Source organism: Taudactylus pleione, unplaced genomic scaffold (genome assembly GCF_031769625.1).
Source record: "Taudactylus pleione unplaced genomic scaffold, aTauple2 ptg000256l, whole genome shotgun sequence".
NCBI classification, from domain to species: domain Eukaryota; kingdom Metazoa; phylum Chordata; class Amphibia; order Anura; family Myobatrachidae; genus Taudactylus; species Taudactylus pleione.
In genome coordinates, this window is record NW_028284658.1 from 22,793,531 (window position 1) to 22,818,920 (window position 25,390).

Genomic DNA, 25,390 nt, shown 5'->3' on the forward strand with positions numbered 1-25,390 from the left:
ACCGCAATGACTGGTTGGCGCATGCGCATTATGACCCATACGCATGCGCAAATGTACGAACATCACTCGGAGCGAACGAGCAGCCGCTTACGATTGGCTCTGAATCAGGCCCTGAGAGTGTAGCTAAGTCTTTGATATAATTTTCAGCATTACTGACCAGTTGTAGCCACCCAGTACTCCCCAGGGGGGCTCCCTGCTGTCAGTTTCTGTGAAGAAGCTCAGTCTGTTTAGTCTCCGCTTGGTTACACTTGAAATCCATCATCTAATTGGGATGAAATCATAGACCTGACCCTTCTTTTCTGCATCCACTAAGGGCTCATGAGCCATAACAAACAGCAACTCTAAACATCAGTGTTTCTGTTCAGTTGTACAGCTACATGTTATTGCCTGTTTAGACCGCTTAAATGTTCCACTCTGAGCCAAGGGGGGTCAGGATAGGGGGTTGGAAGGGGCGTATATATACACTGCCAAGGTAGAGTAAGGGTGTGTCAATGTGAAATGCGTTCCAAGATAGACACCTAATAGTTGTAAATGTGCCTGTTTGGAGTGGGATTACTTATAGTTACTTGACCCCAGGTGAAAGTTGTGAGCTGGTGATGATGAAGATGGCCACTGGTCATTCACATCATTATTCCTTTCTCTGCATTAAAATGGCAACAGAGGTAAGGAGGCGGGAGAGGGTGAGTGTGTTGGAGGACCAAATGCAAGTCAAAGATTGCGGCTTTTGATTGGTCCTTCTGTTCACACCATCCTCTGTGATTTTGGTTGGAGTAGTTAGAGAAATGGAGAATATAGCCTTTTTTATACAGGGTTTTGGCTAAGGTACATATTAATATAATAATTTACTAGGTGGAAGAACAGCGTAAATGCTCTGTGAAATATAATGGAGTGCAATGTAAACAACTCATATTGAGTTAGATGCAGATGCATCCATATTTGCATGTTTTTTTACTTGCTTCTCCCTATGCTTGGAGACACAACATGGGGCCGGTAGGCCATTTACAGTAAGTGTGTTTACAATTGTGCCCATCTATTATTATTGACATTTGAATTTGGAATACAGCAGTAAAGGAGATTCACATTTGCTTTTTAAAGGGGTATTTAATCTAAATAAATTGGTACTTGTGGTTGTGTCAATTATATTTTAGATTGATAATGCAACAGTCACATACATTAATAACTGTCAAGACCCAATTCTTTCATTTATATGATACTCCATTATATTATTATTAGAAATATGTGCCTCTGTGTTTTACTTTTGGCTAAACCACCCTCAAGTGTTATGGTTTGGATTTCTTTAAAATTGATAAAAACAGCTAAAGTCATGTAAGTTTATTTGCAATCCAAAACCCAACATCCGTTTTTTTAGATACAGGATCCTAACATGTGTAGACCCGAGCTGGGACCCCAAAAGTGATCCAAGCTGTGGCTCGGAACCCCAAAGTTCAGGTGTGTTTGGTTTTCAGCAAAACCGAACTGCTCATTTCTAATGATTATATTGTGTACTAGAGATGTGTGCCGGACCATTTTTGCTGGTTTTGGTTCTAATTCGTCGGCTGGTTTTGGTTTTGCCAAACCATCGTGACTTGTTCTGGTTTTGTATTTTTATTCTAAAAATTGGCAAAAAAAACCCTAAAATCACATCATTTGAGCCTTTTTTATTCATAGAGTATTATTAACCTTAATAACATTAATTTCCACTAATTTCCAGTCAATTTGAACACCTCACGGCCAGGGGCGCCAAGAGTGGTGGGGGGGGGGGGGGCGATGAGAGGGTACTAATTACCTGGGCCCGGGCTTGTTGGAGGGGTCCAGGTTCGATGCCGCCCCACCCTCCCTCTTACCTGTCAGCAGCCCAGCACACGCTGCTGTGCTGTAATGGGAGAGTCTGCTTGCTGCTGCAGAGTCTCCTCTGCCTGTTGGGGGGAGTGATCGCTCCTCACTGGATTTATGCTGGGCTGAGGAGCTCACAGCGCCACCCTCCCAGTGCTGCAAAAAAGTTTTTTTTTCCTAACGGATGTGGCCATGCCACAATTCTCACTACGGCAATTCAAATGGGTTTTATTTTATAATGTACATGAATAATAATAACTTGCAGGGCTACAGTGAACACAGGTTGTGCAAACTTAAAGTTAATATAATAAATTTTTTTAACTTTACTTTAAATGTATAACTTTTAAAAAAGGTTTAACTTTTTTCACAACTGACAGTGACAGTACACAATGTAGTGCAACTTGTGAACAGACACTTTAGATGGACAAAGCATAGCCAATTTACAGCAGAGTACAACGCAGCATACCAGCAGCGTTCCCCTATACACATTGACTATACAGAGCATAGCTTGTGAGTCTGGACACAGCACAGCAAATACAGTAGCGTACCTCAATATACACAATGACTATACAGAGCACTGCTGTGAGTCTGGACATAGTAAGCAAGTACAGTGCAGCATGTAGCAGCGTGCCTCTATTTACACAATGACTATACAGAGCACTGCTGTGAGTCTGGACATAGGCCCTCATTCAGACCCACTCGCAAGTGGGCGTACGCACGTTCGCCGTACGTAAAAAAATATTTAAATTCAAGCACTCGCTCGTTTTTTCCTACGCAGCTAAAAATCCGCCCCAAACTCAGGCGACCCCTCCTCTGACTAACGAGCGTGCCAAATAGCGAGCGTACATCCCCGAAATGGCTTGAAGGGAACGCACGCACAAGTACAAACCGGAAGTGGGACTGTCAGATTCCGATTACCTGCTCGTTTTTTCGGCCTACCTCCCTCAATCGTATCATGCCAATCAATGTATCAATTAGCTTAATTTATTTATTTTTTTCAACACAATGCAATAAACTTTAATCTTGTCCGTGTTTGTATTTGCTCGCAGAATACGTACGGCTGAAACCTTCGCTTTTATTGTTCCAAAGACATGTTAGCCCCAATTAAACAATTGTTCTATTTGTTTGTCTCCCCACAATTTTTCTGTGGTTCATTTCTTTATTTAAATTAGCTTACGCATGTCACTGCATCAAGCCTATCATAACTCTCAAGAGATTTCTGGCCCTGTTGAACACATGACTCATACACTAACCAATAGAATTGGTCCTGTTAATTTCCCAAATACATTAGCCAATCAAATTTTTTTTGGGTGCTTTATTAAAAATATTTTGTCAAAAAAACACCATTGCCATCATGAGATCCGCCGCATTCACCAGGCGCGAACTGCTGGTGCTGACGGAGGTGATGGACAGGAGGATCACCTGTCAGCCTCCACCCATCTCCAATAGGCGCAAGCGTTCCGCATATGCGGAGGTACGTCGACGCCTGCGCTCCTTCGGCTCACGCCGACATATTGGCCAGCTGGATCGTCAGGTGGTCGGACCTGCACCGGCGGGCGCCCCGCTTGCTGGCATGCTTTCGCATGCAGATTGCGGAAAGTAAGTGTTCTGGACTGTGGTTTTCAAGTTTATCTTGTGGGCCCTAACTGCGTGTGCATGTTTTCATGTCTGTCCTATTGAGTCATTGTAGTCATATCTGCATGTGCATGTTTTCATGTCTGTCCTATTGAGTCATTGTAGTCATATCTGCATGTGCATGTTTTCATGTCTGTCCTATTGAGTCATTGTAGTCATATCTGCATGTGCATGTTTTCATGTCTGTCCTATTGAGTCATTGTAGTCATATCTGCATGTGCATGTTTTCATGTCTGTCCTATTGTTTTATTTTTTTTAATTTTTTTTTTATTTTTATTTTTTTTTGGTTTCCTGTTGAAACTAACAACAATTTTTTGGTCATTTTTTAGGGGCACAGCAAACGCTACGGCGGCATCGCCACACAAGACGCCGGTCCCGGCCCCTCTCTCCAACCCCCAATTCCTCTATTCCCCCCTCCTCCCCAGACCCTGTGGCCGATATTTCTGGCCTACTTCCCCTCCAGCCCAATTCCCCCTCTCCTCCATCCATCCCTCCTCCAAATACCCCCTCCCAGGATCAAGAAAACACCTTGCCCCTCGGGTTGGGGAATGTAGCCACCTCCGAGGTGGTCCAGGGAGTGGCTTCTGGCTCTCTCGTTTTGGAGAACGGTATGTTTTTAAAGTTTATTTTGGACACCACAAACTGTTTGTATGTAATCATGTGTCGTCCCCATTTTTTTTGTCTTTTTTTCGCCTTAGGGTATTTTTGGGGGTTGTCTTTACCTGTTCCTGCTGATGTCACCATTCACATATCACACCTGTGTGCCTTTTTTTAGGGCCCTTGTATTTTAGGCATACGACATTTTGGGGTTCTGGGTTTTATCCGTGTAATTTTTTTTTGGCCCACAAGCTTGTAAGTTTGTGTTTGCTTGTTATTTGTTTTTTTACAATGTTGCTTCATTATCGATTTATTAATCCCCAAACTTTTGTCACCCACAGAGGAACAGAGGCGTCGGGAAGAGATTGTGAATTGTGTGGGCCGTATGCGGGAGCAGGTCACCGGGCTAATGCAGGGCCTTGACCATCTGTTGGTCCTCCTTAGGAATTAGTTTTTTTTTTTATTTTTTTACAAATTGTTTCTTAATAAATCTGTTTAAAATCAAGCTCTGTCTCATGCGTTTGGAATAAATCCAAGATTCTTTACACTGACATAAGTAGACTCTTCAAGCAAGGTTTGCCCCAGAAACTCACTACAGATTGTGTGTTGTATTTTGAATGCAAACAGGCACAAGAAACACCTCCCAGTACCAATGTCATTTTCCTTTTTTGTGGTGGTCAACATGATAGTTTACACCATTTTTCAGGTTCCTATTTGGTGGCCAAACTGCTTAGGACAATCTTACGAAGGCAACTGATTGTACACGATTCCTTGTTGTGTTGGTTAGTACCCCGAAAACATATTACATTTTAGCTCCACTTGCTTCATTACTGGGTTACCCCTTAGGTAAAATTAACGTTTGGGAGTTTGTTTACACTTGCTTCTAACGTGCCAAAAAGGAAACAAATTACACTTTCCAAATATTTATTCACAACAGAAATCAAAATACAAAGTGGTCACTCACAAACAAAACACACAGTGATAATCAGAAGAACTCCACATACCAAAAAAACTAAACAAACACACAACAAATCAAGAACTGGTTGACGAAGGTCCATGCCCACATGATTTCAAAAATATGGCGTTGCAATATTGGTGTCAGAATATATTCCCGAAGTTTCCACAGAAAGGTTTTGGAAGGGTAGCAGGAAGTAGTCATCGTGGGAGTGCCAAAGATTATGCAAACAAACAGAAGATGGTGCAAGAATTAATATAAAAAAAGATGAACGTTAAAAAAACGGAACACATTGGGTATACACACTGTTGTTTGATCAATAATTACCTAAAATAGCAGGCCACCACATCATCGCGTATGGCCCCCCCACATACTGACCTCCGACCAACCTTGGGGGGGCCATCCTCAGGTAAGGCATCCTCTGGCTGCATTGGAACACCACTCCTTATGGCGAAATATCCCACACAGGACCACAATTTTCGAAACCATATCCGGCAAATACATGAGCTCGCCACCAGAGCGGTGGAGGCATCTGAATCGGCCTTTTAAAAGGCCGATACAGCGCTCCACCACTTGCCTGGTGGCTGTAAGTGCGGTATTAAACTCACTTTGTGGACCTGGTGTGGGAGCCAAGTAAGGAGTGAGCAGCCAGGGCATGCAAGGGTATCCACTGTCTCCTGTGAAAAAGAATAGACAACATCAGGATCACTGTGTATCAAGCTTAACATTGTTATGTACTAAAGGTCTCCACTTACCCAGAAGCCACGCATCACCAGCTTGTAGGTTGTTTAATTTGTGCCATATCCCTGATTGCCGGATGACGAAGGAGTCATGTGCACTTCCTGGTAATTTTGCATTCAGGGACAGGATCTGGAGGGAGGCATCACATACCACCATGTAGATTCTAATGTGAGGCTTTTCTCTTTTTTCCTAACAGAGACACAGGCGGATGAGTCTGCTCCAGAGGGGAGCCTTGGCCGCCGAATTTCTGCTGGCTCGGCAGGGGAGGAACCAGTACATCCGGCTGAGGACCCTGCAGAAGCCAGTCCAGGGCAATCCCCCTCGCAGGCAGTGTCCCTCCTCACAGAACTCAATTTCAAATCGGATTTCCATACGGAGATTCTGCAGAGGATGGACGCCAGTCTGCTACGGGTGGCTGAGGCCCTGGAGCAAAATGCTGCAGCCAACGTGACCATTGGTCAGGCCCTGGCGGAAAATACCAGGGCCAACATCCGCATCGCCAATGCCCTGGAGCAGCTCGTTCGCCAGCACATGGTGGAGCCGACCTCCCTTCCTGCCGGAACATCAGGATCCTCCACCTCTGGCACAACATCAGCCAATCCTCCAAATGTGCCTAGCCCTGTGCCTAGTCCAGAGGCCACAACATCTGCCTCTGGACAGGCCAGCCCGATGACATCCCGGACCCGGTCTGGCGCCCTCCCTCCCCCATCCAAACGGGTGAAAAAACGGTGACAGCAATGGTGACTTTTCCCACAATCCTTCTGTGCTTGGCTCATATTCCTTTCTGGTCAAAACTTCCCTCTCCTTTCTTGTGAAATGTTTTTAAATTTTGGATATATGTTTATGTCAACAGTTATGTTGGGCCAATTTGTTTGATTTTGGGACATATCTTTGGCAAAAAAAGATGTCCCCAATATTTAAATTTTTTATTTTTTTGTTTGAGCAATAAATTGAAACAAAAAATCTGACATTGGATTGTGAAATTATTGTACAAATGGGTTACATTTAATCCTGGACCAAAAGGCAAAAACTGGCAAAAAACAAGAAAAATTAAAAAAAAAGAAATGGGCTCTTTAAGGAACGTTTAAAAAATCATATAACGAGGCAAATTCAAGAGGCAAAAATAAAATGGTGCGAAAATTAAAACATGATGACATTATTGTTACAATAGGCCCTAACCACCAAATTGAGGGCAAAATAAACCCCCACAAATGTACGCAAATTGATTGTGTCATCCTGACATTAGCAGCTCTGAGTTCCACCTGCGTACGGTTTTGTGCTATCCCAAAAAACTGATTTCAAAACACATACCAAGCCGGTTTTCAATCCAACACTAATTGCTTTTCAGCCCTCCCGCGATTAATCGCAACAACATCGTGGAGTCCCGGGACGGAGGAGAAGGCCATCGCCAATGTGGTCGAGTAATCCAGACCCTAAGCTGTGCGAGCATTTTGAAGGGAAAGAGGATCATCCAGTGACGTATGAGTCGGTCCGAACACATTTTACGCTCGCATTTGCTAATGTATGTACGCCCCAAAAACGCCTCGCCACGCCTGCGTTTTTCCATCTCCACCCCCGTCAACACCCAAAAACGCCCTGTTCTGTCAATCACATTTGACATGTCACTTCCTGTACGCTATTTGACGAACGAGACCAAAAAAACTCGTAATCTGCCGTATGCAAATGCGCAGTGTTACACCGACGCATGCACGGTTATTCAACATCGGAACGCAACGAGCGTACTGCTGTTTGCGAGTGGCTCTGAATGAGGGCCATAGTAAGCAAGTACAGTGCAGCATGTAGCAGCATGCCTCTATTTACACAATGACTATACAGAGAACAGCCACTTGTGAGTCTGGAGTCTGGACACAGCATAGCCAATTTACAGCAGAGTACAGTGCTGCATACAGCAGCATGCCCCATACACATTGACTACTGTATACAGAGCACAGCTTGTGTGTCTGGACACAGCACATCATGCCTCTATATGCACAAAAACTATACAGAGCACAGCTTGTGAGTCTGGACACAGCCCAGCAAATACAGGAGCGTACACCTATAAACACAATGACTTTACAGAGCACAGCCACTTGTGAGTCTGGACACAGCACAGCCAATACAGCAGGGTACAGTGCAGCATACAGCAGCATGCCCCTATACACACTGACTATACAGAGCATCAAAGCCACTTGCGAGTCTGGACACAGCACAGCAGAGTGCAGCACAGCGTGTCCCCCCCCCATCAGGGGCGCCGAGAGGGGGGGGAGCGGGTACAGATTACCGGGGCCCAGGCTTCCTGAGGGGCCCGGCGGGGGACCAGGTCTGGCGCCGCTCCCCCTCCCTTACAGCAGCCCAGCACACAGCGTGTGCTGAGCTGCAGTGGAGACTGCTCGTGGCTGCTGAGCAGCAGCCACAGCAGTCTCCTATGCCTGTGGGGGGGAGCGATAACACTGATCGCGCCCCCCCTGGCTTTGAACAGGGCTGAGGGGGCCCAGAGCGCCCCCCTCCCCAGCGTGCGGCGTTGCAAATCTTTTTTATTTTTTCGGGAAGGGGGCATGGTCACGCCTCCCATGATTAGGCCACGCCCCCTATTACCCGGGCCCGCCACGGCTCTCAGCGGGCCTGCCCCCCATACACATTGCTGTATAGGCTGTGCTGCTCTGTATAGTCAGAGTACAATGCAACATACAACAGCATGCCTGACAGGGAAATGGCACTGAGTCATCCAAAACCCGCAAGAATTTGACGCCGCGAGGATGACGTTTTGCCTTAAAGTGGAATCCGAGTCTAGTGGGAAGACCCGAGCCGCCGCTCGGATATTAGGCTCATGGCTCATCTCTATTGTGTACACATTTGGTATTGTAACTTTAGCATTTACTAATAACACAATCTCTACTCTGTTGTTACATGTATGGTACAAATGCTTCTGTTTCACAGCTAGACACACCTTGGAGGCATCTGATTAAACATATACACATACATGCTTTATTTTTGCTTATGTCCTTGCCTATGTATTTTCGTGGTGCATATGCATCCATATATCTAAATGGGCCACAATATGTGCTTCACACTTCAGTTGCTCTGTTGAAAGGACAAAATACAAGGCGTTGTCTACGATATTAGCTGGCAATAATTTTTAATGCTCATTTATAATACTCAATATTTCTGCAGTTGGTGCCACTTATTCTATGTTTGCAATAACTGGTAGCTGTGAGAGCTTCCATGTTTCCATACTTCAAAGCCAATAAGTATATACAATGTTTAGCTCATCTATGATATTTCAAACACGTCAGAAGTACAGATTTCAGAGCCATGAGCTCAAGAATATTCATTGTTAACATCTCAGTGTTTACATGTGAAATGTTATATGTAATACATAAAGATTTAAAGAACCAGTAAACATAAATCAAAAGTTGCCTTACATAAAAGATCTACTAATTAAGGTGCGTACACACATAACGATTTTTGAACAGTTTAACTATAACGACGTCGTTATCGTTCAATCGTTAAAAAAAATCGTTCAGTTTCTGAGTTATTACAATGAACTAAAATCGTTCAAGTGCGCTCCCGTTTGTAGTTCATTGTTCATTTCAGACTGACTAACATAACGATTTTCATTACGGGAAGGAAAATTTTTCGTTCATCGTTGTAAAAATCGTTAACTTTTCAAGGGAAAATCTGACAGAAAATCTGACAGATAATCGTTGGTTACATAATCGTTACGTGTGTACGCATCTTTATAGTCACAAATACTGTAGTGCAAGCTTGTGTTCTCTGTTGTTAGGTTCTGCAAATATTGGCTTTCCTATTCTTCAACGGGATTACAATAGGGTGAGCGGGTTCGGTTCTACTCGGTTCCGTTCGGTTTTAAAAACCGAATCTTATTGGCTATCCAAAACTCGTGACAGCTGATAGCCAATAAGATTCGTTTTTTAAATCCGAACGGAACCGAGTAGAACCGAACCCGCTCACCCCTTTACATACAAGAAGTCTGCAGAGTGCATAAAAATATACCCCCCTATGCTCCCTGAATCAAAAATAGCAAAGATATGTAAATGTTTCAGGCAAAGATGTTTGCGATAACGTTGTGATCAGGGCCTGATAATCGATAATCGATAATCGATAACGATTTAAAAATCGTTCAGTCGTTCATATCTGAAGGAAAATCTGACATATCTGACATGCCTGAACGATGGACGATCAACGATGCGCGTTCCCGTTTGTCAGATAACGATATCTGACATCTGATGGGTTTGCAGTCAGACTTGGACGATTCCATTTATTTTAATGCAGTCAAAAATCGTTCAATCGTTCAAATCGTTCAAATCGTTCAAAACTTTGGTCAAATCGTTCAAATCGTTCAGATCGTTTAATCGTTCAATCGTTCATCTGACAAATCTGACAAGTCTGACAAATCTGACCGTGTGTACGCTCCATAAGAGAATACAAACTTTATGACCTGGTCACCATTCCACCCCTTACTAGAGTTAAAGAGATTACAGCCTTGTTGATATAAGTGAATAAAGTGAATGGGGCCCCCTGAGAGCTTACCAGCAGGAAGTGGGAGCAAGCACATTTTAAGCAGAGAATTTGCTCTCTCTGATCATTTGATTTACCACAAATTAAGTAGAGAGGTTTAGGAAAGTAGTTGTCAATAAATGCACTCTGTTTTGTCCCGGTGGGCTCCTAATTGTCATTATTTCCTTAATAGCACTTCTAAATGCATAGGAGCGTCACTCATTAGGTTAGTTACTAGTACATAGGTGCACTACATAGAAATTAAGACAATCTAATTTGTTTTCTTAAGGCTAAAGCTAAAAGCATAGCTGGTTGTTTTTCTGGAATTGTAATTGTGGAGTGCTCAGGGAGGATATATAGTTTTGGTTTATGCAGGCTATTATCCAGTGTGGCAGATTCTTGTTTTACATGCTTGAAAACCATGTCTGAAAATAACATGTATCACAGAGAATAAACAAAACACTGAGCTTGCGGGGGCTTGAACGCATAAGAGCTGCTTACACTTACCTGGTTATTCAGAAACAAAGATATTGCTCTAAATCTATGGAAATCATAGCTGAGGGATCATAAAAATGTGTTGCTCATTTAAAAAAATATGGTAAACATTTGAAAGATATGTCTACCATGTTGGAGCATCAGTTTAACCAGCAGCCATGTACAGTGCCTTGCAAAAGTATTCAACCCCCTTTGGCTTTTTACCTTTTTTGTTACATTACAACCTGTAATTTCTTTTTTTTTTTAATCTGAATTTTATGTGATGGATATGTACAAAATAGTCTAATTTGGTGAAGTGAAATGAGAAAAATATATATAAAAAAGAATCTTTATAAATAAAATTCTGAAAATTGGCATGTGCATATGTAATCACCCCCTTTTCTATGAAGTCCCTCAAAAGTTCTGGTGCAACCAATTACCTTCAGAAGTCACATAATTTGTGAAATGAAGTCCACCTGTGTGAAATCTAAGTGTCACGTGATCTGTCAGTATAAACACACCTTTTCTGAAAGGCCCCAGAGGTTGCAATACCACTAAGCAAGAGGCATCACACCATGAAGACCAAGGAGCTCTCCAAACAAGTCAGGGACAAAGTTGTTGAGAAGTACAATTCTGGGTTGGGTTATAAAAAAATATCCAAATCTTTGATGATCCCCCGTAGCACCATCAAATCCATCATCATCAAATGGAAAGAACATGGTACCACAACAAACCTGCCAAGAGAGGACTGCCCACCAAAACTCACAGACCGGGCAAGGAGGGCATTATTCAGAGAGGCAGCACAGAGACCAAAGGTAACCCTGAAGGAGCTGCAGAGTTCCACAGCAGAGACTGGGTGTATCTGTGCATGTGACCACAATAAGCTGGGCATTATGGAAGAGTGGCCAGAAAAAAGCCATTACTTAGTGATAAAAATAAGAAGACACGATTTGAGTCTGCTAAAAGGCATGTGGGTGACTCCCCAAATGTATGGAGGAAGGTGCTCTGGTCAGATGAGACTAAAATTTAACTTTTCGGCCACCAAGGAAAACGCTATTTCTGGTGCAAACCCAACACATCCCATCACCCCAAGCACACCTTCCCCACAGTGAAACATGATGGTGGCAACATCATGCTGTGGGGATGTTTTTCAGCAGCAGGGACTGGGAAACTGATTCGAGTTGAGGGAAAGATGGATGGTGCTAAATACAATGATATTCTTGAGCAAAACCTGATTCAGTCTGCCTGTGATTGAGACTAGGACGGAGGTTCATCTTCCAGCAGAACAATGACCCGAAGCATACTGCTAAAGCAACACTCGAGTGGTTTAAGGGGAAACATTTAAATGTGTTGGGATGGCCTAGTCAAAGCACAGATCTCAATCCAATTGAGAATCTGTGGTCAGACTTGAAGATTGCTGTTCACAAGCGGAAACCATCCAACATGAAGGAGCTGGATTAGTCTTGCCTTGAGGAATGGGCAATAATCCCAGGGGCAAGATGTGGCAAGCTCATAGAGACTTATCCAAAGCAACTTGCAGCTGTAATTGCCGCAAAAGGTGGCTCGACAAAGTACAGACTTTAAGGGGGGTGAATATTTATTCACGCTGAAGTTTTCTGTTATGGTGTCCTAAATGTTGTTTGTTTCACAATATTAAAAAAAACACAACTTCACAGTTGTAGGCATGTTCTGTGAATGAAATGATACACACCTTCAAACAATCCATTTTAATTCCAGGTTGTGAGGCAACAAAACATGAAAAAGTCTCCCAGCCAGTCGCACACCGCTGGACCCCCTGCCCCCTCCTCAGTGGGGCTGCCGATAACGCGATTCTCGATTAATTGCGTCATAATGGCCCCACACCCTGTTTTACAATGCCAGTTTTCTCTGCGTTGTGTAGTGGGGGTGGGACCACGATGATGTCCCCCGCTCCACCCCAATGCAGCGTCAAGCCACCACCACACCCACCTTATACTGCGTCAAGCCTCCAGGCTGTGCCGACAGGCTGCCTGAGCAAATTTGGGCTGAGAGTGGGCTGCAAGGGGTGTGAGTTGAGGTGCTGCTGCCGGCATTTTAACGCCCTGACAATGGCAACTCATTCCCTTCGCAGGTAAATTGGATTAATCCCTATTTCTGCAGACTGCTTTCCCCATTATTCTCAATGGGGACTATGGTTGTTGCGAAATTACCAAACTTCAATCATCCAAGCTCTTTGGAGCTCAATCCTGATAACTAATGCTATCTTCAGATTGTGTTAGGTGTACTGATGTTGGTAGGTGGATCATCCATGGCAGCCTTCATTGTCCTTTCCTTCTTCCTCCTGGTTATCATAGCCACTTCTCTCAGAATATTATTGGTAAATGTTACCCTAAAATAATTTCTTATTACTGAGACACATGGCATAAAGAATTATAGTTAATGTGGTGTGATCACATCTTTTATTAAATAGGCCCCTTTGACTTATGAAAAATAAGAAATAAATTAGGTATAAATAATAGTGTACTGGTATTAAAATATTTGTTATTCCCAACAAAATGAATGCACACATAAAATGATGACTAAAGCAGATTGATGATAGGATGGAGGTAGCATATCTCTCTTTGGGTTCGTTTTCTTTGGATTTTACCAACCTGTGTTCACCCAGCTGGGCATGGTCAATTGCTTTACAAGGATCACATTGATGGCCATTTTTTAAATGTCCTGAAACAGAATGAGCATCCAGAGAATTCAAAATATATCTAATATGTTCTACAAACAAAGTTAGTTTGAAGAGCCTTTTTGTTTTCCCTAGGCATTTGAGGTTGCAGGGACATTATAAAACATATCGGACGGACATACTCTTACAGTTCATAAAACCAATTATCTTTTCTGAAAATTAGATGTGTCCATAAAGAATTTGGAATTGGTATGAAGAAGTTTAAATATGTTGCATACTGAATTCTTAGTTAGCGTTTGGCAGCAGGTAGGCAGCATATCTCTGATGGTTCTGGCTTTTCTGAAAGTGTTTTGAGCAGTAAGAGTAGATGTTTACACCTCGCTCATCCTCTCTTTTTCCCGGTTACATGGTTGACATGGATGCCTATAGGCAGCATCACCATGGGGTTGCACTGCAGTGAAACATTTAAAGGGGCACAGTAACCTACTGATTTGCTCATCACACTTTGGGGGGAATTCAGTTAGCCGCAGGTTTTACCCAGCAGCTAATAGACTGCACTGCCCGATTCAGTTAGCTGCGGGAACTCCGCAAGCTAATTATCAAACGCAGGATTTTTCTTGCAGCCTCAGGAACTGCGAGGAAAAATGTTTACACAGAAGAGCGACATTGGATGGATATGAGAAGTCAGCAGTGGGCGTCTTTATGTCAGCTGTGCTTTGGCAGCCATTAGCATATTTTAGCAACTGCGATCTGCAGGCGATTGCATTTGTGTCCGCTGCTGAATCAGGCCCAAAAAGCAAAGACACTACTCCTTCGTGTCGTCGCTCCGTGGAGGTGGAAGTTCTGTTTGCCCGATAGGTAAGAAGATTGCTTTGACAATACGACTATTATAGAGTTTGCTTTGCATGCACACCAGTATGTTTTAAGGCATAAAATAGGCCTACAATAAGTTGCCTATAGCAACCAATCAATATTGCAGAGTCTTTGCCCACTAGAATGTCATTTGTAGAAAGTCTATATTGTCGTCCAGCAGCATATCGATTTGTGAGCAAGCCTTTATAAAAATTTCTTAGAGATGTTCTTATGAATACTGTTATTTGTAGTTTTCTGTTATTCCCTTACTGTAGATATGCAAAAAATAAAACCCACAACATGTTTTAATGGGGCTGATAATCAGTCGTATGCAGGCGAGGCTGCTCTCCTGCTGTTGCGGCTGTGAGCTTTATGTAATAATTAATGTGAGCAGCTGCCTGAAGTCCGTGCAGACTTCGTACGCCTGCATGCGGTAAGCTTATGCTTCCAACTCTGGCTCACAGAGGTATTGGCTGTACATGTAAATGTCACTATTATTTTTACAGGGATTGCTAAAAACAAAAGGCAGCTAATATAGAGCAAACATGGACAACTCAACCAGGAGAAAAGATTGCTGATGCCATAAATTAGAAATGAGCTGGTCCGGTTCTCAGAGAACCAGACCCACCCGAATTTCACAATCCGAACTCGGGTTTTCCCGTCTGACTCGGATCCGAAAACGAGGCAAAACGTCATCCTCCCGCTGTCGGATTCTCGCGGGTTTTGGATTCTATAAAGGTCACGGTGATCGGCGACATTTTCACTCCAGCTCTAGAGAGTGTGCAGAACAAACGTGCTCTGTGTCTGTGTTGCTGTTGTTCAAGGGTGCAGTGTTGTCGGGCTGGGAGTCTGTGCTGCTGTTGTTCAAGGGTGCAGTATTGTTGGGCTGGGGGTCTGTGCTGCTATTGTTCAAGGGTGCAGTGTTGTTGGGCTGGGGGTCTGTGCTGCTGTTGTTCAAGGGTGCAGTGTTGTTGGGCCGGGGGTCTGCACTGCTGTTGTTCAAGGGTGCAGTGTTGTTGGGCTGGGGATCTGTGCTGCTGTTGTTCAAGGGTGCAGTGTTGTCGGGCTGGGAGTCTGTGCTGCTGTTGTTCAAGGGTGCAGTGTTGTTGGGCTGGGAGGCTGTGCTGCTGTTGTTCAAGGGTGCAGTGTTGTTGGGCCGGGGGTCTGTGCTGCTGTTGTTCAAGGGTGCAGTGTTGTCGGGCTGGGGATGCAATACATAAAGGGTGGCTGCAGTACATAAAGGGGGGCTGCCTTGTTGTTCTGTCCATCAAGGGGCTGGGGCTGCAGTACATAAACGGGTGCTGTGTTGTCCAGGGGTGCTCTTCCCCAGTGTTAAAAAAATAAAAGTTAAATAAAATTATCATTCCACAAAGAAACAAAAGATCTGTTTTGATATTTTTTGTGTGTGTGCACTAATGTAGCTTGTAGCTACGCTATTATTGTTTGGTGACACTGCCGGCCAGACCACAGTTTTTCAACCACGTATTTGTGACCCTGCAGGTGGTCTGTCCGCACTCCGCAGGGGTGCTTTGTTGTCCATAAAGGGGTGCTGTGTTGTTCATCAAGGGGCTGCTGCCTCATCAAAGGGGTGCTTTTCCCCAGTGTAAAAAAAATATAAAAGTGAAATAAAATTATCATTCCTCAAAAAAAATAAAAAAATAAAGATATTTTTTTCTTTTTTTGTGTATGTGTTAGCAACATAGCTGCGCTGTTATTGTTTGGTGACACTGCCGGCCAGACCACAGTTTATCATCCACGTATTGTGACACTATAAGTCGTAGTGCAGTGTGGTATTCATAAAAAATATTGTGACATTGTAAGTGGTAGCGAAGTGTGTTATTCTTTTCTTTTTATTCATAAAAAATATTGTGGCACTGTAAGTGGTTGCGCAGTGTGTTATTCTTTTCTTATTTATAAAAAATCTTGTGACACTAAGTGGTAGCGCAGTGTGTTATTCTTTTCTCATTTATAAAAAATCTTGTGACAATGTAAGTGGTAGCGCAGTGTGTTATTCTTTTCTTATTCATAAAAAATATTGTGACACTGTAGGTCATTGATACCACAATTTAATATTTAAAATGACAAATTGAAGTGTGTGCTGTACCACACTTAGGGCCTGATTCTGACCCGGTCGCTGTGCGCTTGCAACCGGGTCGATGGTGGGCCAGTGCGCATGCACACGACGGAGCCAGCTCTGTCGAGCACATGTGCGAGACCCGGATAGCGATGGGCAATCCGTTGCTCCGGGTCTCGTACCAAAGGGGGCGTGCTGTCGATGTTGAGTGACAGCACGCCCCCTTTGGTGGGTGGGCCGGGGGAGTGGCTACCCAAATGGAGGTGTTCCCATGTGAACGCCTCTGTTTGGGGCCGGCCCCACTGACATCACGAGTGATGTCAGTGGGAGAGATATTGGCTCTGTCAGAGCCGAAATCTCTCTGGGGCTTGCGGCCACGAGACCCTACCACAAGGGTCTTGTTGCAAGCCCGACGGTCGTGATGGTCTTGACCATCTTCCTGGCCACTCGCTATAGCTGTAGGTGGTCACCCACAGCTATGCGAGCGACCAGGAGGCCAGTTTAAAAAAAAAAAGCCCGGCCCTGATTCAGAGCGAGCGCTCTGTCAGAGCATGCGGCTCTGAATCAGGGCCTTAATTCCTTATTTGTTGATATGGAGAACAATCAGTTGAGAGGAGAGCAGGAACCATATGCTAGTAATGGAGCTGCTGCAAGTGCCACCAGTATGACGATACTAGTCCGTCTACATCATCTACTAAAGCTGATGCCAAAGGGCATACAGGGCTAAAGTCAGGGCATTTAAAATCAAAGAACCAATCTTTTACAGTAGTAAAGAAAAAACATCAAAGGGAAAGTTAGTTGCAGAAAGACATAAAATTGTCAATATGCCTTTCACCACACAAAGTGGCAAAGAGCTATGGCCTTTGCCTTATTTATGACTGGTGGTTCAGCCTCTTATGATGATGTAAGGACAAGTGAACATGCTGACATAGAAATCGAGGATGCTTCTGTGGAAGTGCACCAGGATGAGTAGGATTTTTGTGTAGCTGATGCTAATAAGGATGTTGTTGATGAGGATGTTGTTTGTGTAAATCAGGCACCAGTGGAAGAAATAGTTGTTGCCCATGATAAGGAAAAGCCCATTGTCATGCCTGGGCACAAGACAAAAAAATCCACTTCTTATGTGTGGAATTATTCTACCCAAATCCAGACAACAACTGTCAAGCCATCTGTACCCTTTATAAAGCCAGAGTAAGTAGAGGTAGGAACCTTAACCATCTAGGAACTCTTCCCTGTTATGTCATCTGCAGCACATCCATCCCAAAAGTTTTTTCAAAATTCAGAAACTTAGCTAAAAATGTACCAACAAGCAGTCCAGCATCAGCTATCTCCCTTCTTTCTGCCAGATCCAAGTACCTGCCATTTTCACCTCCAACACCTTCATCAACAAAATCAATCATGAAGCGATTGGTTTGTTTGGGCCCCCACAAAACAAGCTACCAATTGGCAGCTGACATTGCAGGCAATGATCTCTACATGCACAAACTGGCTTTACAGAGGCAAGATGTTGTTGCCATCATCATCTGATTCCTCACGCTCATCAGTGTGTACATCATCTTCACACAATATTAATTTGTCCCCGCTGGAATCCATCATTACAGGTGCCTCTGTAATTTGTGGATTTCATTTGCATATAATTTGTAATTCATTTTGATGGACATCATCTTTTCCATATTTTGAGGAAGTAGCCTCCTACGCTGATCGCTGACAAGGTTCCTGGCTGTGCTGAAAAGAGTACACACTTGAGGGTGGGCAGCTCAAGTAAAGCAAAGCCAGTTTGTGCAAGGGCCTCCAAATTGCCTTTTTTTTCCTGCCAGTTGTCAAATGGACTGTCTGACATGTTTATTTGGACACTATCATTAAAAATGTAAATTAGTCCTCAACTATTCTTTGAGCTTGATTCAATTCAATGCAAATTGAATAGCACCAGGAATGAGCTCCTGGAGCTATTCAATTCTGAGTGCTGTTAGGTTGGGGAATGCCCGTTCTCCCGCCCCTTGTGCCTTAAACAAGGTGTTTAGTCGCAAGAATGGGCATTCTCCGACTAAACTTCCTGGCGCAATGCTGTTTCCTCCATGCTCAGGGCAGAAAACAGCATTGTGCCTGTACTTTTGTTGAATTTCTGCTTGCACCCCAGTCAGGGTTAACAACACGCTTAATTGAATTGCTCCAGGAGGTCCTTCCTGGCGCTGTTCAATTCGCATTGAATTGAATCGAGCCCTTTGAATGGTGACCGGATCAGATATAGTCATGGTAGAGGTCTCATTAATTGTAGGAAATTCTTTTAGACCCAACCAGATGTCAAAACTTGGTTGTGTTGACTCATCTGCATCACCAGTGGGTCTTTTGGGAAAGTTTAATTTTTTTCTCGGCTGAAGAACCGGAAGGAGAAGCCATCGCTGCATCACGTGCCACTTGAGCTGACAATTTGCTTACCAACAGCTCTTTGCATCTCTTCAAATCTGTGTCCATTGGGAAGAAATACACAACATATGACTTAAACCTAGGATCCAGCACGGTCGCCAAAATGTATTGATACGATTGTAAGATCCTGACAACCCTTGGATCCTGCTGAAGCAAATAAAGGACTTGATCTAAAAGTCCAACATACTTAGCGGAATCGCTTTGTTACAGCTCCTCCTTCAGTTTCTCAAGCTGCTTTTCCAACAGTCTAATGAGGGGAATTACCTGACTCAAGCTGGCAGTGTCTGAACTCACTTCGGGTGACTACTTTGAAGAGTTTCAGCACTTTGCAGAGCATGGAAAGTATTTTCCACTGCGCTTGAGTAAGGTACATTCCCACTCCTCTTCCTATATCATAGTATGCTGTGTAGCTTTGGATGGCTTTTTGCTGTTCCTCCATCCACTGAAGCATATAAAGGGTGGAGTTCTACCTTGTAACTACCTCTTGCTTCAGCTGGTGGCAGGGCAAATTCAACATTTCCTGCAGGTGCTGCAATCTTCTACATTCACCTGCTGAAAGGAGAAAATGTCCAGAAATTTTTTGGACCACAGAGAACATCTCCTGCATGGCCCTGTCATTTAAAAATAAAAATTTGCACCACAAAGTTGATTGCATGAGCAAAACATGGGATGTGTTGGAATTTACCCAGTTGTAATGCTCTCACAGATTGTAGCAGTGGGACAGAGAGGCACAAGGACATAATAAGTTTTTTATAGTCTTTTTGACGATTAAGAGATCAGATATATCACAATATATACATCAATTGTGAGGTCATATATCAATTGATTCTGAGAATCACCTAGAACACTGCCATACTTTGACCATATGTATGCACATTTATTCTGAGATCTACCCCTGAAGAAGTCTTGGTATAAGACGAAACACATAGGATTATGTGAAAGGTGGACACTACACTATAAACATTTCCCTTATTTGGAAGGTGTAGAGAAATCAATTTTATCTATATAGTGGACGTTGACATATCATATTTGTGAAAGAACCTTTGTCCATCTGATATTGTGAAATTTTAATAAAAAGTTTTAATGTTTATGAATTATTATTAATATTGGTCTTGGGCCTATTTTGGGTGTTTTCTGGTATGAGGGTATTTTTTGTAAAACCTCAAGGAGGACGTTAAACAAGCTCTATTATACGAACTTAGTGACCAGTTTTGAAAAACAAGCACGAATATTGGCTATTTATATCTCCAAAAGAAAATTAATTGGAACCTTTAAGCCTTGAAGGGACTGTATAATACAGTTTAAGGAATATAAGGATTATACGTACCATATCTTTAGAGTCTGATTGAAGCGTCCCGGCAGTAACTGTTTTGTTTTTATTTTAGAGTAGTCCTACTAACAGAGGACTTACTGAAGGGAGCAGCTGTGTATAATTATAGCGCAGGTTAGCATTTTTGGTATATAAATATATATATATGTATATATATATATATATATATATATATATATATAATTTTAAAATACTAGTGTTTGTAACTTATGTGTTTTTTTTCTTTTAAAGAAAAACAAGGGGTATATAGTAATATTTTTTAGAAAAACAATAGATTCAACTACCAACAGTGATTTCAGTATCTAAGATGTGGAGCCACACAGTAAATCTTCTTATACAAGTGAAGGTGATCATGACCATAAAAAAATTACATTTCTCTATTAGTAAATTCAAACATATTTCTAAAAGCAGGTGACATTTACAACCAATGGTTAGAACAGAGCTGGGACCTTGATTCCAGTGGGATATATGTAGAAGATATGATCCCCAATAAATCAGCCTTTGGTCACATCGTTAACTGATCAAGTAACGATAATACCAAATCATTCAGAATTCACAATCATTCAATGGTATTCCCTCAATGACTGAAATCTTTATTAAATAATGCTCTAAAAGATTCAAATAATTATATGCATGAAGAGATTGGAACTGTAACAAAATCTTTGAATTAAATTCATTCAATTATTGAAGCTATTCAGAAAGATTTTTTGATAATTTTGCTTCAGCTTTTACTTAATGTAATGACAATATTCATACATTGAGAGGCACACAAAAACAAGTTTTGAATATCCAAAAATATGATCTTTCTGTGTTGAGAAAATGGAAAAATAAATAGTTAGCAATACCACTTCAAAATGAAGGCCTGTCTGACCTATCCAATGCATCATCTTTGTCAACTACACTGAACCTTGGTGAATACTCAAATCAAAAAAAGAAAATAAAAAGACACCTTAAAGTTTCTTCAAGATTCATTGATCACTGGGCATTTATGTTTTTGGGTAAAATACATTTTTTATTGATTTTAATTTGTGTATTCACTTCAATATTTTTTCAATTAATTTTTTATTGAAGCATGAAAGAGCATACAAATAAAAGAAACATTGTACAATAGTTGGTGGTATTGGCAATCACAAAAATATTTTGATGATATTACAGACAATGCATATCGCATACAGAAGAACATTAAGCTATTACACCATTTATAATGTGTAACATGCAACCGCCAATACACAGTTATCAATGAAAATTGCTTAGTAACCAAGATGCGTGACACGCACCTCCCAAACTGGAGTTGATTCATAATAGCATTTTCTCTATAAGGCAATCGGAGGATCACCTTCCAAAATTATCAGTTCGTACCAGAAGGTCAGATGTAAGCTTCTAGGAATCCTTCTTCGCATAGAGAGAGATAAGGATTCAATATCACTCTCCAAGACATCAAAAAAATGAACCTACTCATTTTTCCTTCTTGAACATGGTTTCCACCCAGAGCATCCTCAATATATGATGAAGATTTTCTTTATATAAAGAAAATGTGAGAGGGCCTGGGTGAACCCAATTGTGAATTATGTTTTTTTTTCTGCAGAGCATAGAGCCAATAAAAGTTTCTTGCCACCCTGGGGGAAACCCAAATATGGCCCACTCTGTTGTTAAGGTAACATAATTGATAAGGCATTCTCTGCGTCTCTCATCACCCTCATCCAGAATTCCCTAATTATTGGATAATCTCATAGGGAATGGTACAAATCTGCCATCTCATGATGACATTTGGGGCATCTATCTGAGGAGGTAAATCCCATGAGGTACTGCCTATTAGGAGAGAGATAAGTTCTATGAATTATGTTGTTAAACAATTCTTAGTACATGCTTGAAGACAATAGTTTGTAAGAAACATTAAGAAAATGCAGGAAATCCTAAGTGGAGAAAGCGGGGAAGTAGACAAGCCATTGTCCCATCCCGGTTTGTAAAGCTGTGTGATCTATGGGGTTTTGTAATGATACATGTTAGTGAGAGTTTTTGTACTAATGGGTCCCCACCTTAATAATCTATCAAAAGGGTTGTCCCAGTCCAGGTCTCCTAAGTTCCTAATCACTGTGCTGTGATTGCAAGAGTGCTACAGGGTACGGTCGAAGTATTACAAATTTAGCCACTGCCACTGAATACAAAAGGAGTCTACTGTTCTTAAAATGAATACGACTAAGGAATTTATTCTTCCCGCTCTCTATATGGTGAAGGGGTTGGCAGCCAGGCTGCCCTGGAATTCCGGATTTCAACAAAAGGGGAGCTGAAGGGAATGGTAAGCATTTAGACCATATCGATGCAGCATTATATGCCAAACTCTTCTCGTGTTCCAAAGCAAAGGGTTCTCCTGATGTTTTAGTGGTATATCCTGGTCTTGGATAGCAAGAAACTAGAAATACTTACAGTATCCAAAATTTGAGATTCCAGGGTAGTGTTGGCATATAAATCCCTGCCATAAATCCAGTAAATTAAATAATGCAACTGAGCTGCATGATTATAACATACTACATCAGGAAAATTGATGCCGCTGTTTGCTTTAGTTTGGTATAATTTTAGCAGACTGATATGTGGTTGTTTCCCCTGCCAAATAAAAGAATGGAAGAAGCTGGAAGACTTGTAACAAATAAAGCAATCTGGGGAATGTGATAATTTTTTCCCTGCCAAGGTACGAAAGAGTCAAATGGCCCTGCCTCTGGAGCTCATCTAAAATATGCTGAATCACCCGAGTAATGTTGCATTTAAACAAGTCAGCGAGATTCCTGGTTAAGGTTATGCCCAAGTAGGTCAGAGAAGAGGCATATTATTGTATAGGAATTGAGCCACTCCACTGAGGAATGGAATGACCCGGACCCAACAACATCTCCACTGGCTTCTCTGTGTTTATCTTCAGTCCAGAGATGCTGCCAAAAGTATTAATTCTGTCCAAAATAAATGCCAGAAAATCCTGAGGATTATTAATATATAACAATAACTCATCAGCAATAGCTGATATTTTTATTTCATGGGAGGCAATTTGTATGCCCTGGAAGTTAGACCAGGTTTCGAGTATCTTCAACAGGGGATCAAGGGACAAATTAAAACATTTGGGAGAAAGTGGGTAACCCTGGCGTGTCCAATTAAAAGCGTGGTGTTTGGGGAATGATATAAAAAATAAATGAATCTAATAAAATCTGATTCAAATGCTCTATGCTCCAATACAGTGAACAAATGGGGACAAAGTACCATGTGGAACGCTTTGCGAATGTCCAAACTCAATAACATAGCATTCGAATGGGAAGATTGTTTTGAGGATACCGTTGCTGCAATCGTCAACCTAATAGCTCGAACTGAGTGTCTCCCAACTACAAAACCCAACTTATGATCCGTAAGCAGGTCTGGCAGAATTTATTGGAGACAATTGGCCATGATTTTGGAAAAAATTTTGAAATTTAATTACGTGAAAGGCCTATAGGAGCCTAATAATTGGGGATCTATACCTGGTTTAGGTAACAATATTGTGTGCAATTCATTAAATGTAGGGTATTGGGGGGAATTCCTTTGTATAGTCTGATAAAGCTCCTGAAAAGCCAGAAGAACATTATCATGTAATATTTTGTAGTAATCACCAAATAAAAAATCCGGACCTGGTACTTTCGAGGAGAGAGGCCTTTAATAACTAGGGAAATTTCTTCAATAGTAATCTCACCACTTAGTTGCTCACGTTGAGCTTGTGATAATTGTGGAAGACGAGCCTCCTGCAGTATACGGCTCTGAAAGTCTGGATCCACTGGTTGGCCTGTATATAGAGTTTCATAATATTCATGGAACAAGTCTAAAATATATTTAGAGGCAGTAATAGGAATACTAGAATGAGGATGTTTAATGGCCGCGATCTGGGCTCTAGTTTTCCAGGAACGAGACATGGAAGCTAATATTGTACCGGCTTTGTTTCCCCATCTATAATATTTATGTTTCGAAATCTCCAAGGAGTTTTAGCATGTGCCAGGAGCAAATTATCTAAAAGTTGCCAAGCCTGCCTATAGGATGCCAGCGTGGCGTCACTCGGGGCAGTCACTTAAATATTTTAACAAAAATTTTATATTTAATATGTAATACTTAATTTATTTCAACCGTACAAAGGCCCTCATTCAGAGCCACTCGCTAGCGGCAGTACGCTCGTTCCGAGCGATGTTCGCACATCTGCGCATGCGTACGGATCGTTATACGCATGCGCGAACCAGTCAGTGCGGCCGAAATTCATGTGCTCGCAATATAGCGAATGCCTGCTATTTTGAGTGACAGAATGAGGCATATGTGGGTGGTAACAGGGGAAGGTGCTTGAAAATGGGGAGTGGAGATCCGAACGCAGGCGTGCTTAAAAGTCAAAACGGGCATTTTATGGGTGTGCATAATTAATACAGCAGCGTCATTGACCACGTCACTGGGTTATTTTATAGCCAGAACTGCTCGCAAGATTGTGGTAGCAAAAACCAACCACAAGAATAGCGAGCAGTTCATACGCTGGTCGATGTACTCGATTAATCTAATAAATAGCGGACATGACGTATGGTGCGAGCGGCTAGGGGGCGTTTTTAACAAATAAACGAGCGTATGTTTTGCTCGCTCGTTCAGACTTAGAGGTGTGAACAGACTGCAATTTGCGAAGGGATCATTTGAATAGCCACCCCTTGTTTTTGAACGAACGACCGCAAATAGCGAACGGCTCTGAATCAGGCCCAAAATCAGAAATCACACAATAAAGAGAAATAAAGGGTAAATCCCCAAAAATATGGTGCTATTCTACTTTATTTTTCTATATTCTATTTATTTCTCTGTATCTGTCTAGTCTGCTCTCTCGCTCTGTCTCTCTCTCACCCACTCACTGTCACTCTTACTCTCTCTGTCTCTCTTTCTCTCTCTCTCACACACTCTGTTACTCTTACTCTCTCTCTTTCTATCACTTTTACTCTCTCTGTTGCTCTTTCTTTTGCACTCTCTCTCTGGCTCTCTGTCACTCTTACTCCCTCTCGCACTCTGTCTTACTCTCTCTCACATTCTCTCTCTCTGTCACTCGCTCTCTTTCTGTCACTCTCACTTTCTATCTCACTCTCTCTTAATATTAATTTATCACTTTGAAAAATAAATATTTTTTTTAAATCCAAAACAACTACTTCTTGATACACAAAATGCCTTTAATACAGAAAACACATCTGTAGCCAGGGGCGGACTGGGCAGGATGCCATCTGCCCCCCGGGCCGTTGCAATTTCAGTGCTGGAGGGCCGACAGCTGCCTGCAGCCAG